Below are 10747 nucleotides of genomic sequence, written 5' to 3' on the forward strand. Positions count from 1 at the left end.
ATACCTTCATCAGTGAGCTGAAGTCCTTTGAAGACGCTTCTTTCCTCAAAGGACTGTAGCCCACTGAAGTCAGGATACGGGGTAAAATAATCTGTAGATAATGCAGCTTGAAATAAACACTCATTCTGGGTTTCTGATTGTTTGAGAGACGAGATTAAAAACTAAAGGCAAATTGATTTGCCTTATACCAATCCACATGGCCAACCTTAAGTCATCTCAGTCCATCACTGTCTCAAATAACATGGTGCAAATCACCTCCTCCAGCTTGTTACAAATCCTATAGTCTAATTTCTTCTAGAATCAGGTACAGGCTCTTTCCTTTGCAAAATGGCAAATAAGAAAATAAATTAAAGAAGTCTAAGATGTCCATAGGAACTAAATGCTAGACAGGATTCTACTTTCTTTGTACTGTTTGCTTTCACAGAACACGTCAACTTCCTGAAAATAACTGAGGCTGAGATCCTTAGCTGTTTAAGCTATGTGTCTCAGGTAGTTTGCATGTAGCCCCCACTACAGTCCTGGGCAATGCAGTACTCAGCACAGAAGTACTCAGCGTGATGTTCCAATGGGCTGAGGGTTTCCTCAGGAGGAAGGAGTTTTCATTCTTCCTAAATTCAGCCTCAAAACCATTGATTCCTGAAACAACCCTATATCCTGATATGTACTTCAGGAGAAGCTGGAGTCCTTGACTGGGTTATTGCACATATCAGAAAAGATATGTTGGAACAGAAGATCAATAATTGTTGCACCTCAGCTCCAGAGGGTCTCCTTCAGAGACACTGACATGAACGTCAGGCTGGGTCACAGACTGGGCACTGGTTTTTCCTACAGTGCCAATGCCATGTCAGTGAACTCAGCTAACACAAAAAGTCTGTATTCAGAGTCAAATAGACAATGCTCCATTTGTGGACAAGACAGTAAAATAGAATGATACCCACTTGGGAACAGGAGTACCCCAAGCATCAGGACACACAATGAGATCTAGCCAAGCACTGAGGGTGCAGCATGCACCTTTCCAGGAGATTCCCCACAGACACAATCTGACCACGGGGTAACTTGAATCCAGGTTGAAACTAAGGAGAAACGGCAGGGATTTAGATTTCTTCTTCTTAGGGATCTTGTAGAAACTGCTAATAAGAGATGCTCTCTTGACAAACTTGCCTGCCTCTGGTGTCTGAGATTCTTTATACATCGCTGTCTAAAAGAATGCTCAGTCAGAAAGGACACCTCTTTAACCTGTAGAGAAGGAAGAAGCTTATTCTAATCTTTTACAGAAAAGCCATTTCCAATTTAGGCAACAACGCCCTCCAGGGGCCAGATGGAGGGCTAAGGAGAAATTCACAATTTTTGTGAACTTCCTCCACATCCTTCCTGCCCTTCTAGTGTTGAATTTCAAAGATTTATGATAATGCACAAAGGAGGATTTACGTTTGTAAGCCTGAAACTTACAAGATGGAGGATTTTTAAAAGAATAACATAAAAATAAGAATACAACTGGGTACAAAAATAATTTTAGGTGAGAAATAAAATCACAACAAACTATAAATTTTAAAACACAAATACCATAAATCTAAAATTCAGAAATGTACATATTTTCTTACTTTTTTATCTGATACACTTCTATAATACTTTATTTTTAAATTTTTAAATTTTCAATTTTTGTAGGTACATAGTGTATATATTTTGGGGGCACACGAGCCGTTTTGATACAGGCATGCAATGTGAAATAATCACATCATGAAGAATGGGGTATTCATCTCCTTAAGCACTTATCCTTTGTGTTACAAACCATCCAGTTACATTTTTAGTGTTTACTGTACATTATTTTAAAATTCGCAATTAAATTACTTTTGACTATAGTCACTCTGTTATGCTATCAAATAATAGGTCTTATTCTTTCTATATTTTTGTACTCATTAACCATCCCCACCTCCCCCCTCATTCCCCCACTACTCTTCCCAGCCTCTGGTAACCATCCTTCTACTCTCTATATCCATGAGTTCAATCGTTTTGATTTTCAGATCCCGCAAATAAATGAGAAAATGCAATGTTTGTCTTTCTGTGCCTGGCTTATGTCACTTAACATACTGAGCTCCAATTCTGTCTAGGTTCTTGCAAATGACGGGATCTCATTCTTTTTTATGGCTGAATAATACTCCATTGTGTACATGTACCCCACTTTATTTATTCATTCATCTGTTGATGGACACTTAGATTGCTTCCAAATCTTAGCTGTTGTAAAGAGTGCTGCAACAAACAGGAGTGCAGATACCTCTTCAATATATTGATTTCCTTTCTTCTGGGTATATAACCAGCAGTAGGATTGCTGGATCTTATGGTAGCTCAGGTTTTAGTTTTTTGAGGAAACTCCATACTGTTCTCCATAGTGGTTATACTAATTTACACTCCTACTAACAGTGTACAAGGGTTCCCTTTTCTCCACATCCTTGCCAGCATTAATATTTTTTGTTTTTATATTTTTCGGTTCCATACTTCTTAATTGACTTCATATGACAATGAATTTGTAATATTTCCTATATAGAGAAAATAAGATAATGCAGTCTTTACTCCAAACATGTTTGATCAATTTTTTAAATTCACGGTGCATTGTGCTAATGTCACGTAAATTTTTAGGAATATAGTCAAATTTGAGAAAGTTACTGTGTGCTATAAGACTTCACTACATTTCAAGTTTTCTTATTCTGTAATAAATCCTAAGTATTATGAACTGATGACACTCATTAACTAGTTTATTAAGTCTGTATTAGCTTTCCGTTGCTGTATAACAAATTGCCATGGACATAGCAACTGAGAATACCACCTATTAATTATCTGACCGTTTCTGTAAGGCACAGCTAAGCTGGATCTCATAAAGCTGTAATCAAAGAGTCAGCTAAGGTCAGAGTCTTGTCTGAGGCTTGGGAGTCCTCTTCCAAGCTCATTTAGTTATTGGCAGAATTCATTTTCTTGTAGCTGTAGAACACATGGCAGCTTGACTCCTCTAGCAGGAGGCTATCTGCTCAGAAGCCTAAGCCTTTTAAAAGTCTAACCCTTTTAAACAGCCCATTTGATTGGATAGGGTCCATGAAGGATAATCTCCCTCTTGATGAACTCAAAGGAAACTAATTAGGGACTTTAATTACATGAGAAAAATCCCTTCACCTTTGCCATATGACCTAATTACAGGAGTGACATTCATCAAATTCTAGGGCCTGCCAACAATCAAGGGAGGAGATCATACAAGACGTGTACACCGGAGGGCAGGTATCTTGGGTACCATCTTAGAATTCTGCCTGCCACAGCTGTTAATGTTCTCATTGTATTGGTGTAGTAAGAGTGTTACTTTATCTTTATAAATGTAAACATTTTGTGACCAATTAGAAAGAGGTTAATAAAAATCTTAATGATTGGACAAGGTCTTTTCCTGCCAAAGGAAAAATATAACCAAAGATAAGGAATCCAGTTTAGATAGCATAGAGTGTACAGATACTGCAGTGGTGGGCAATGAAACTAGCAAACTCTATCAGAGGCCAGGCACAGTGGCTCACACCTGTAATCCCAGCACTTTGGGGGCTGAAGTGGGAAGACTGCTTGAGCCCAGGAGTTTGAGACAAGCTTGGGTAACATGGCGAAGCCTCATCTGTATTAAAAATACAAAAATTAGCTGGGCATGGTGGCACCTGTAGTCCCAGCTACTCAGGAGGCTGAGGCAGGAGGTTCACTTGAGCCGGGAGGCAAAGGTTGCAGTGAGCCATTGTACTCCAGCCTGGGCAACAGAGCAAGTCTCGGTCTCAATAAAGGAACAAAAAAGTATATCAGAGCCAGTTAGGGAGGTAGAATACAATTTTAAACACTGGAAAGTTGCTGACAATAGACTCTCATGATGTTAAGTTAAGGAAACAAAGATTTGTGAATGGATCATTAGCAAAGGAAAGGCTAAATAGTGTAATGTAAAGGAGAATTAGTATCAAACATTTTTGTTCAAGCCTGTGAAATCTTTCTAGCTAACATCTAAATATACAATAAAGTAACTGGGAGTCATGTGAATAAATCCAACTAATTCCAAATTAAGTGCATCCCTAATTCAAATTCACTTTAGCTGGGTTCCAAATAAACTTATGGTCACTTTGTCACCATCTGACACAAGTAGAATTGTAATAGAGGGGAAGTTGGAGTAGGAAAGCAAAGGTCTTAACTAATTGTGGTTAAAATATCTTACTTTTAGAAAAATATGCAACATATATGACAATGTGAGCATAGTGCTAGTCTTTCCTAGAGCCTTGAAAGGTACCTGTTCAAGAAAGAGACCCTGAAGCTTAAGCTTCACTAACTTTACATTAAATCTTTCTCCAATCATAAAGAAAGTAGCTTGGAATTATTTATCAGCTATATGTCTCATAGAGAATATCTTACCTAATATAAAAAGGTAATATGTTACTAATTTTAGAAAATTTAGCTTTAGAGATGTTAAGTTAAATTATTTAAGTCTCAATGCTTTTAAGAGACAATGCAGGATTTAGAACCCAAGTCTGTATAACTCCAGAGCCTAGTCTTATCATCTGTAGTCTACTCAGGCTGCTTAAATGATAATTGAAGCCTTTTGAGTAGATGAAATTTCCCATGGACAGTGTTCAGGTTGAGTAGAGAAGAGGGCCTACAGCAGTAGGAATGGTGATAATATGAGATGGTCAAAGAATAACGTAAAAAAAAAGAATAACATAAAAAAGAATTTGCAAAGGAGCTTCCAGAACTTGGATTTAAAAATAAGAGTAAATAATACTCCAAACATCCTTGTTTCAATAGAAAAATCACACATCATATTAAGAACATGGAAGATCTCAAAATGAATGAGAAAACGTAATCAACACACACGAACACCTAGATGACCCAAGTGTTAAAATTATCTGACAAGAGTTTTAAAATAGGCATCATTTTCAAATGCTTCAACAAGCAATTATAAACATGTTCAAAGTAAATTTTTAAAGTAGAATGTCTCAGCAAAGAAATAGAAGATAGAAAATGAAACAAATGAACATTTTAGAACTGAAAGTAAAATAACTGAAATTAAAATCTCAGTGGATAAGCTCAACATCAGAATGGATAGGTCAGAGAAAAGAACCAGTGAACTAGAAAGCAGAAAAAGAGAAATTGTCCAGCTGAGCAACAGAGAGAAAATAGACTGAAAAAGATGATCAGAGCCTCAGACGTCTGTAGTTCTATAATAAAAGTCTTAATATTTTTGTTATCAGAATTCTGTATGAAGTATAAAAAGAAAATAGAGCTACAAAAGTTCCCAAAGAAATAATGGCTGAAAACTTTCGAATTTGTGAAGTCATAAACCTACAGATACAGGAGGCTGAGAGCATCCTATTCGGAATATACCTAAAAAAATTATGCCAATACACATCATAAAGAAATCTGAAAATTAAAAAAAGAACAAATCTTGAAGCAGCCTAAAAAAATGGCAACTTACCCAAGGGAAATAAACAATTCCAATGACAGTATATTTCTCAGTAGAAACCAGGGAGACCAGAAGGAAGTGGCCAGATATTTTTCAAGTGCTAAGAGAGAACTGTCGATCAGAATTATATACATATAAAATTATCATTCAGGAGTGAAGTGAAATCATGACATTCTCCAATAAAAGAAAACTTAAAAAATATTGTCACCAGCAGACCTACCCTTAAAAAAATGTCTAAAGGAGCTCTCTAACCATGAACAAAATGATTTAAAAGAACCTCAGGACATCAGGAAATAAAAAGAACAAAATAATCAAAAATATGGGCAAACACAGTTTGCTTTCCTTTTCCTTGTGAGTATCTTCAATTATGGTTGATGGATCAAGCAAAAATAATAACACTATCTGATAAGGTTCTAAATATATATTGGGGAAAACATAAAGAAAACTGTATTATGAATTAGTGAGGACAACTGAATGTAAAGGGAGACAATGTTTTTATACTTCATTTAAATTGGTGGAATGACATCACCAATAGACAACTGTGTTATCTGTTTATAATAGCCGTTAGAGCAAACACTGAAGAAAGCTATACAAAAACACACATCCAAGGCATTATAGGTAAATTGAATGGAATTTTAGAAAATGTCAAATAATCCACAAGAAGTTAGGAGATAAAACACAGGGAAACAAAAAACAGAACAAACAAACAAAAATAATTAAATGGAAGATTAATCCCTAAAATATAAATTACATTAAATGCAAATGATATACCTATACCAATTAAGATACAGAGATTGGTGTACAAACAGCAATGAAAAGAGAGTTAAAATACAGAGAAAGTGAAAAGAGTGGAAATATGATCCAACTACAGCTGTCTAAGAAAACCTCATTTCTAACTTAATGACGTAGGGGTAGTCATGTTGAAAGTAAAATATAGGCTGGGCGCAGTGGCTCACACCTGTAATCCTAGCACTTTGGGAGGCCGAGTCTGGCGGATCATGAGGTCAGGAGATAGAGACCATCCTGGCTAACACGGTGAAACCCCATCTCTACTAAAAATACAAAAAATTAGCCAGGCATGGTGGCGGGCGCCTGTAGTCCCAGCTACTCGGGAGGCTGAGGCAGGAGAATGGTGTGAATTCGGGAGGTGGAGCTTGCAGTGAGCCAAGATCCCGCCACTGCACTCCAGCCTGGGTGACTGAGCAAGACTCTGTCTCAAAAAAAAAAAGAAAGAAAGAAAGAAAGAAAGAAAGAAAGAAAGAAAGAAAGAAAAATATATATTATGCAAACATTAATCAAAGGAAAGTCAAAATAATTATATCGATATCAGGTAAAGTAGACTTCTGAGCAAAGCAAATTACCAGACAGAAGAGACAGAAAGGAACATTATATATTGTTGAAAGGGTCAGTCTATCAAGAAGGCACAGCAATACTAAATGTGTATACACCAACCAAAAGAGCTGAAAAATACGTGGAAGAAAAACTCATAGTAATGAAAGAAGAAATAGGTGATTCTAGAATTATAGTTGGAAACTTCAACACCCCACTCTCAGTAACTAATAGAACAGCTTGCCAGAAAATTAGCAAGGACACAGAAGAACACAACAACTCTGCTAACCAACAGGATCTAATAGCCATTTATAGAACATGGCACCTACCAATGGCAGAATAAACAATATTTTCAAATGCCTGTAGAACGTATACCAAGTAAGCCATATCTTAGGCCACAAAACAAACCTCAAAAAATTAAATGTAAAAGAATTGAAATAATAAAGACTATGTTCTATAACCACAATGGAATAGAACTATAAGTGAATATCAGAAAGATAGCAGAAAAATCTCCAAATATTTGAAAATTATACAACATACTTCCTAACAATCCAAGGATCAAAGAAGTCTCAAGGGAAATCAATTATACACTGAACCGAGTGGAAATAGAAATACAACATACCAAAATTTGTAGGACATAGTCAAAGCAGCATTGAGAGAAAACGTATATCCCTAAATGCAAATATTAGAAATGAAAAAAAGTATCCAACCAAAAATCTAAGTTCCCACCTCAAGAACCAAGAAAAAGAAGGAAAAAATTAACCCAAAGCAAGTTTAAAGACGGAAGTGATCAAGATAAAAGCAGAAATCAAACCAGAGAGCCAAATCATGAGTGAACTCCCATTCACAATTGCTTCAAAGAGAATAAAATACCTAGGAATCCAACTTACAAGGGATGTGAAGGACCTCTTCAAGGAGAACTACAAACCACTGCTCAATGAAATAAAAGAGGATACAAACAAATGGAAGAACATTCCATGCTCATGGGTTGGAAGAATCAATATCGTGAAAATGGCCATACTGCCCAAGGTAATTTATAGATTCAATGCCATCCCCATCAAGCTACCAATGACTTTCTTCACAGAATTGGAAAAAACTACTTTAAAGTTCATATGGAACCAAAAAAGAGCCCGCACCGCCAAGTCAATCCTAAGCCAAAAGAACAAAGCTGGAGGCATCACGCTACCTGACTTCAAACTATACTACAAGGCTACAGTAACCAAAACAGCATGGTACTGGTACCACAACAGAGATATAGATCAATGGAACAGAACAGAGCCCTCAGAAATGATGCCGCATATCTACAACTATCTGATCTTTGACAAACCTGACAAAAACAAGCAATGGGGAAAGGATTCCCTATTTAATAAATGGTGCTGGGAAAACTGGCTAGCCATATCTAGAAAGCTGAAACTGGATCCCTTCCTTACACCTTATACAAAAATTAATTCAAGATGGATTAAAGACTTAAATGTTAGACCTAAAACCATTAAAATCCTACAAGAAAACCTAGGCAATACCATTCAGGCCATAGGCGTGGGCAAGGACTTCATGTCTAAAACACCAAAAGCAATGGCAACAAAAGCCAAAATTGACAAATGGGATCTAATTAAACTAAAGAGCTTCTGCACAGCAAAAGAAACTACCATCAGAGTGAACAGGCAACCTACAGAATGGGAGAAAATTTTTGCAACCTACTCATCTGACAAAGGGCTGATATCCAGAATCTACAATGAACTCAAACAAATTTACAAGAAAAAAACAAACAACCCCATCAAAAAGTGGGCAAAGGACATGAACAGACACTTCTCAAAAGAAGACATTTATGCAGCCAAAAAACACATGAAGAAATGCTCATCATCACTGGCCATCAGAGAAATGCAAATCAAAACCACAGTGAGATACCATCTCACACCAGTTAGAATGGCCATCATTAAAAAAGCAGGAAACAACAGGTGCTGGAGAGGATGTGGAGAAATAGGAACACTTTTACACTGTTGGTGGGACTGTAAACTAGTTCAACCATTGTGGAAGTCAGTGTGGCGATTCCTCAGGGATCTAGAACTAGAAATACCGTTTGACCCAGCAATCCCATTACTGGGTATATACCCAAAGGTCTATAAATCATGCTGCTATAAAGACACATGCACACGTATGTTTATTGCGGCACTATTCACAATAGCAAAGAGTTGGAACCAACCCAAATGTCCAACAACGATAGACTGGATTAAGAAAATGTGGCACATATACACCATGGAATACTATGCAGCCATAAAAAATGATGAGTTCGTGTCCTTTGTAGGGACATGGATGAAACTGGAAAACATCATTCTCAGTAAACCAGTGCAAGGACAAAAAACCAAATACCGCATGTTCTCACTCATAGGTGGGAATTGAACAATGAGAACTCATGGACACAGGAAGGGGAACATCACATTCCGGGGACTGTTGTGGGGTGGGGGGAGGGGGGAGGGACAGCATTAGGAGATATACCTAATGCTAAATGACGAGTTAATGGGTGCAGGAAATCAACATGGCACATGGATACATATGTAACAAACCTGCACATTGTGCACATGTACCCTAAAACCTAAAGTATAATAAATAAATTAAAAAAAAAAAGCAGAAATCAATAGAACTGAAAACAGAAAACAATTGAAAAAAAAAAAAACTAAACGGCCATTTTTAAAAAGATGGGTAAAACTGACAAACTTGTAGTAAAACAAAGAAAAAAAGACAAATTACTAATATTAGGAATGAAACAGGGAATGTTATTACAGACCCTGCAGACATAAAAAGGACTTTTGGCAAAAACTAAGGAAATAGGAATAAAGTGTGGGCTTTAGTTAATTTAAAAAAGAAAAAACGAAAATGTTTAACATCATTGGCTATTAGAAATATGCAAAGTAAAACTACAATGATTTCTCCATACCTCTTAGAGTTGCTAAAATATTAACCAATGACAACAAAAAATGCTAGCAGAAATGTGGAGAAATTAGATTACTCAGACATTGCTGGTGGGAATGCAAGACAGTACAGCAATCTAGAAAATATTTTGGCGATTTCTTATAAAACTAAATATACACTTACCCCATGACTCAGTAATTGTACTACTTGGTATATATTCCAGAGTATGAAGACTCACCTTCATACGAAAACCTGTACATGAACGCTTATGCCAGCTTTAATCATAATAGCTCAAAACTGGAAACAACCCAAATGTCCTTCATTAAGTGAATGGTTAAACAAACTGGCATATCTATACTATGAAATTCTACTCAGCAATGAAAAGGAATGAAATATTAATATACACAACAACCTGTATGAATCTCCAGATAATTATGCAGAGTGAAAAAATAAATCCCAACATGTTCATAAACATCTTGAGTGATTCCATTTATATAGCATTCTTGAAATGATAAAATTATGGAAATGGAGAACAAATTAGTGGTTTCCAGGGGTTAAATAGTAGATGGTGGCATAATGGAAGTTGCTATTGCTATAAAAGAGAAACATGAGGATCCTTGTAGAGATGGAAATGTTCTGTATCTTGACTATACTGGCATATATATTCTGGCTGTAATTATATCACTGTTTTGCAAGATAATATATTATTAGAGGAAACTGGATAAAAGATACATGGAAAATCGCTGTATTACAATCCATGTGTGTTGAAGACAGCTGCAAAACTGAGAATTCTCCAAAATAACTTCCATGTAGGAAACTGTTTATAACATGATAAGAAATAAAGATGTGATAATTTGAAGCATACATTTTTATTAAAACACAGTAGTAACCTCTGCATTTGTTTAGAACTTAGGCCAACAAAATATTTTTTATCATTAACATTGTTCAGAATTCCTGGCATATGGTAATAAAAATCAGATTGGCTATTAATCATTTTTATATTGTTTTTGAAAAGCTCTCTAAAGCACCCCATTATTACCTGCAACTGGG

This window comes from Symphalangus syndactylus, chromosome 9, assembly GCF_028878055.3.
Source record: "Symphalangus syndactylus isolate Jambi chromosome 9, NHGRI_mSymSyn1-v2.1_pri, whole genome shotgun sequence".
NCBI classification, from domain to species: Eukaryota; Metazoa; Chordata; class Mammalia; order Primates; family Hylobatidae; genus Symphalangus; species Symphalangus syndactylus.